We start from the raw sequence: 6,575 nt of genomic DNA on the forward strand, positions 1-6,575 counted from the left end.
AAATAACGCCAATTTATCAATCTCTCCTCTTAGCCACACTTTTCTAGACCTGGCAGCATTCTTGTAAACCTCCTCTGCATTATCTCCACGACAATAACGTCCTTCCTGTAATGTGGCGACCAAGATTTCACACAATATTCCAGTTGTTGAGTGACCAGTGCTTTATGCAGTACTGACATAACCCCGAGTTTCAAATTCTGTACCTCTGCGAATGATGGAGAATATTGCATATGCTTTCTTCACAGCCATGTGTACGTGAACTGCTGCCTTTCGGTTCTGTATACTTTCACACCAAGATTTCTAACTTCATATACCCCTCTTAACATATTAACATTTATTCTGGACTCACGACAGCTTTTTGACATCCCTAAAGCCTGGTTGCACAGCTCCCTGTTTCAAATACCATCTGACACTGTATTACAAAGCCCATCAATCTATCGATATCATTCTGGAGAATATCGTTACCTTCTACACTGTCCACCACTCGGCCAATCGTTGTGACATCTGGTAACTTCAGAAATGTCCTCCCCATGTTCACGTCCAAATGATTAAAATATGACAGATACAGTAAGTTTCCCAACACTGAGCCCTGAGGAACCCCACTTTCCAATTTCAAGGGCAGCCATCGACCTCTAAGCTTCTAATTCTGTTACTAAGCTAGCGTTTTACCCAGTTTGCCACATTGCGCTGTATCCCATTGACTTTCACTTTCTTGACCAATGTGCCATGTGGCACTTTGTCAAACGGCTTGGTAAAATCCACGCACACCACATTTTCTGCACGAACATCATCAACCCTTCTTGTCACATTTTCAAAGAATTCAATCAAGTTTGGGAGGCAAGACCTTATTTTAAATCGTACATGCCGATTATTCCGGCTAATCCATGACTTTCTGTGCGACAGTTTAGCCTGTCTCCCAGAATTGATTTTACTATTTTGCCACTGCTGACTCATGACTCTGTCTATAATTGTTTGGCATTTCCTTCGATCCCTTATTTTAAACAGTGGAGCTACGATTGCATTTCTCCAGTCCTCTGTCTGGTAAGGTTTGGAAAATTATCCGCAGAGCATCTACTATATCCATCCTGACCTCCTTCAGTTTCTCGGAAACAATCCATGTGGCCCGAGCGACTAATCAACTTTAAAGAATTTAAATCCATTGTGCACTGCTCTCTCCTTATGATTATCACATCCGGTGTCGTACAGTTTTCCTCCTGAACTATCTGCATTATCTATTTTTATTATAAACACGCAAACAACTAAACTCGTTTTCAACCCACAACATCGGCATTGACGCACAGGTTCCCCACTTCATCACTGATACCTCCTACTATTTGATGAACTAACTTTTTCACCATTAATATTGTTAAACCATATTCGTGTTTTCTTTAAAAATTCGGTTAACATATAGCCATATAGTCTATTTTTGGAAATGAATCTGCGCTTCTGATCTCAGTTTTACCATCTCACATGGAGAAACAAAGGCTGAGTAGGTACCCCAATGAATGCATTCCGAACACGAAAGTTTGAATATGAGAGAGTAGCATATGGAAATCGGAGAATATACACTGATACAAAGGAGATGGAACTATTTTAAAAGCTATTACATCATAGGACAAATTCCTTTCCACATTATTCGGGAAAAAACAATCAATAGTCGGATCTAGCAACATACCAGAGACTCCGACAACTGCCAGGATTGGATAGTATATCTTTTCAATCTCCTGGATTGCAGCGAATACCAAATTCACGTTCATTCCTTGACCCACTATTGAGCTGCTGGTGTCGAGCACGATTGCCTCACTCACACTTCAGTTCAACATACCAACTATTGTCTCTTATTAATGGATGAGATGGATGAGGCAATCCTCCCGAGACACACGTGGGATTCAAGGGGACTGACATTAATTTCTGGCACTGAACAAACAGATCCAATTAATCCCTGTCACTTTGGGGATTTGAAATAAGTAAATAAACTGTACATTTTCATTGACCGTTACCTGATGTTGGGACCTAAGCTTGCTGACACTACACAAGCAGTTGTCACAATGGAGCTCTCCCAGTATTATTCCATCCCAACATGTATACAAATAATGTTGAGCTCCTTTCGAGTGTAAACATAGACACATAATCATAGGATCAGAAGGAGACCATTCCACTCTTCAACACGCTTTCCAGGTCCCTTCCTCATCCTGCTCCGTCCTCCCCCTTGTATCCCATTAAGAGTAATTACGAAGGAAAATACAGTCAAGAGGTTCAGTCGAAAGGAAAGATATGAATGGGTAATAACATACTTTTAAGTCAAAGGGCAGATGCAAAGTTATTTGATAATGAAAAACTGTATTTTGTATTAAATTAGATTAAGGTTTAGGTTCTTTGTCACGTATACCGAGGTACAGTGAAAAGTATTTATCTCATTTGGGCCAAAAGTATTTGTGCAGCACGGTAGCATGGTGGTTAGCATAAATGCTTCACAGCTCCAGGGTCCCAGGTTCGATTCCCGGCTGGGTCACTGTCTGTGTGGAGTCTGCACGTCCTCCCCGTGTGTGCGTGGGTTTCCTCCGGGTGCTCCGGTTTCCTCCCACAGTCCAAAGATGTGCGGGTTAGGTGGATTGGCCATGCTAAATTGCATGGCAACTTTTCCTAACCTGCACAGCCTTCCACTGCGGGTGGAGACAGATGCACATGTGTGGCACGGTAGCACAGTGGTTAGAGCAGATGCCTCACAGCTCCAGGTTCCCAGGTACGATATCTGGCTTGGGTCACTGTGTGGCGTCTGTATGTTCTACTCATGTCTGTGTGAGTTTACTCCTGATCCTCCAGTTTCCTCTCACAGCCCAAATATGTTCAGTTTGGGTGGATCTGCTATGCTAAATTGCCCTTCGTGTCCAAAATGTTTAGGTGGGGTTATTGGTTTACGGGGATAGGGTGAAGGTGTGAGCTTCAGTGGGGTGCTCTTTCCAAGGATCGGTGCGGACTCGATGAGCTGAATGGCCGCCTTCTGCACTGTAGGTTCCATGATTCTATGATTCTATGAGACTGACACACGCCGAGGAAACCCACGGAGACAGAGGGAAACGTGATTACTCCACAGAGACAGTTTCCCGAGGTCAGAATCGGACTAGGGTCCCTGGCTGTGTGAGGCAGCAGTGCTAGCCATTGTGCCACCGTGCTTACCAGACAGATTGTTGCGTACATGAAACACATGGAAGGTACGATAAATACACAATGGTATAGATGTCGTGTGATGTTTGCACTCAGCGCAGATGTGGCAGTCACGGGTTACTGACCTGACTTCCACAATGGCGAAAGGCAGGTTGCGGGCCTTAATGAAATGGTATAGGCGGGTCACCCCTGGATGGCAGAGGTCCGCGTGGAGGGAGAGGAGGCAGTCTATCTGGGTGCTGGCGAAGGTACCGCGGGACAGGGCATCAGGAGGCTCATTGAGCTTCCCAGGACGATACAAGATATTATTGTTCTACGTGGACAACTCGATCCGCCACCGTAAGATCTTGTCATTCTTGATCATGCCCCTTTGTGCATTATCAAACATGAAGGCTACTGACCGTTGGTCTGTGAGGAGGGTAAACCTCCTGCCGGCCAAATAGTGCCTCCACTATCGCACCGCTTCGACTATAGCCTGGGCTTCCGTTTCCACAGAGGGGTGGCGGAGTTCGGAAGCCTGGAGAGTTCTGGAGAGGAAGGCCACGGGTCTGCCCGCTTGGTTCATGGTGGCTGCCAGAGCAACTTCTGATGCGTCGCTCGCGACCTGGAAGGGAAGGGACTCGTCGATGGCGCGCATCGTGGCCTTTGCGATGTCCGCTTTGATGCGGCTAAAGGCCTGGCAGGCCTCTGTCGACGGCAGAAAGGTCGTGGTTTGAATGAGGGGACGGGCCTTGTAATTGGTAACCCATTGGGCGTAGTATGCGAAGAACCCCAGGCAGTGTTTGAGGGATTTTGGGGTATTGGGGAGAGTGAGTTCCATCAGGGGGCTCATGCGTTCGATGTCGGGGCCTATCACTCCTTTACGCACTACGTAGCCGAGGATGGCTAGACGGTCGGTACTAAACACGCATTTATCCTTATTGTACGTGAGGTTAAGGAGTTTTGCGGTTTGGAGGAATTTCTGGAGGTTGGGATCATGGTCCTTCTGGTCGTGGCCGCAGATGGTGACATTATCAAGATACGGGAAGGTAGCCCGTAATCCGTACTTGTCGACCATTCGGTCCATCTCCCATTGGAAGACCGAGACCCTATTTGTGACACCAAACGGAACCCTAAGGAAGTGGTAGAGGCGCCCATCAGCCTCGAACGTGGTGTACAGTCGGTCACTCACGCGGATGGAGAGCTGGTGGTAAGCGGACTTAAGGTCCACAGTGGAGAATACCTTGTATTTTGTGATCTCGTTTACCTTGGTAGAAATACGGGGAAGAGGCTACGCGTCCAGTTGCGTAAACCGATTGATGGTTTGGCTATAATCGATGACCATCCGGTTTTTCTCCCCAGTCCGGACCACCAGCACTTGAGCTCGCCAGGGACTGTTGCTGGCCTCGATGACACCTTCCCTCAGCAGCCTCTGGACCTCGGACCTGATGAAGGACCGGTCCTGAGCACTGTACCGCGACGGGTTTGCAATCAGGGGTGAGATTAGCAAACAAGGAGGGGGGGGTGCACTTTGAGGGACGTGAGGCTGCAGACAGTGAGGGGGGTATAGGGCCGCCGAATTGGAAGGTCAATCTCTGTAGGTTGCACTGGAAGTCCAGCCTTAGGAGTGCTGGTGCACAAAGGTCAGGGAGGACAAGGAATTAATAATTTTAAAAAACCTTCCCCTGGACTATAAGGTGATGTGGACGGAGTGCGAACCTGAGGCTAACCCGATTTTGTGTGTTACCGGATGGACAGGGAGCGCGCAGCGTCTTACTGTGTCAGGGTGTACAGAGCTTTCCGTGCTCCTGGAGTCCAGCAGGCAGCCTGTCTCGTTGCCATAGAGGTGGATCAGCGTTGTCGTTTTGGCAGAGCGTGCGTGGACGTGACTGGTCGAGCTGAACGGCTGCGAGCCATGGGGAAAATCCATGTCCGTCGTCGCCTCTGAGTCGATGCTGGAGGAACCTTGTGTGCCAGTCCAAGAAGGCGGTGGCCAGGATCCGCACGTGGAGTCCGGATCCGAAGATGGCGGCGCCCAGGACCCGCACGTGGAGTCGGGATCCGAAGATGGCGGCGCCCAGGACCCGCACGTGGGGTCGGCGCCCCAAGATGGTTGCGCCCAGGACACGCACGTGGGGTCGGCACCCCAAGATGGCGGTGCCCAGGACCCGCACGTGGGTTTGGCGCCCCAAGGTGGCGGCGCCCTGGACCCGCACGTGGGGTCGGCGCTCCAAGATGGCAGCGCCCAACACCAGCACGTGGGGTCCGCACCCCAAGATGTCGGAGGCCAGGAGGCCCTCGTGGTCGCTGGGGGCGGAGCCAGCGGTGCCTGCGAGCCGAGGGGAGCGGCTGCGAGCGGGGGAGGTGAGGCACGCAGGCTAGATGCAGGAGCCCGGGGCGGGGGGAGAAGACTCGCGTGGCGGGCACGTAGGGACCGGGTGGGCCCGGATATGCGAGCATGTCGGGCGCCGGGACACGGGGGCGGGGGGTGGAGGCTCGCGAGGCAGGCAGACCGGGGCCGGGTGGGCCCGGAGAGATGCGCTGGTCCGCCGGCGGGGCGCGATTCGGGAGGCCCAGAGGAGAGAGACAGACGCGCAGGTCGGGCACCGGGGCCCGGGGGCGGGGGGGGGGGGGAGAGTGCTGCGTGGTGCCCAGAAACGCCGCAGCCAGAGTTTTGGCCTGGCAGACCGTGGAGTAGTGGCCCTTCTTTCCGCAGCTCTTACAGAGGTTGGAATGGGCTGGGCAGCGTGGGCAAGGGTGTTTCTCGAAACCGCAAAAGTAGCAGCGGGACCCCGTGGACTTGTCGGGGCGTCCCCTGGCACAGGACTGAGGGAGGTCGGGAGCGGCGGGTGGCAGTTGTGAAGTGTGCCAGGAGGCCTGACCAGGGCCATAGAAGCGGGCGTTTTGACCAGCGACTTCCAGAGAGGAGGAGAGATTCAGTGTCTCAGTTAAGCTGAGGTTGTCTCTTTCCAGCATCCGCTGGTGGGTAGTGGGGGACAGCATCCCAGCCACGTAAGCATCTCTGATCAGTAGTTCCATGTGCTCCGTAGCCACGACTGCTACGCAGGAGCAACTCCTTCCCATGGCAAGGAGTGCCCGGTAATATTGGTTTAGTGACTCACCGGGGAGCTGCCGTCTGGTGGCCAGCAGATGTCGGGCGAATACCCTGTTGACTGGTTTGATGAATTGTCCTGTTAGCTTTTGTATTGCTTCATCATAATCTTTTTCCTCTTTGATTATTGCATATGCGTCAATACCCTCGCTGGAGTGGAGGACGTGCAGTTTCTGTGCCCCTGTTGGGGGGGTTGGTTGTATATGCTAGGAACCCTTCGAGGCATGTCTGTCAGAGTTGGAAAGGTTCTGCAGAGTTCGGAGTTTGCTGGCTGATGTGGAGGCATCCGGGCTTGATCCGGAACACCATCTTCAAGGTC

Source organism: Scyliorhinus canicula, unplaced genomic scaffold (assembly GCF_902713615.1).
Source record: "Scyliorhinus canicula unplaced genomic scaffold, sScyCan1.1, whole genome shotgun sequence".
Classification (NCBI taxonomy): Eukaryota; Metazoa; Chordata; class Chondrichthyes; order Carcharhiniformes; family Scyliorhinidae; genus Scyliorhinus; species Scyliorhinus canicula.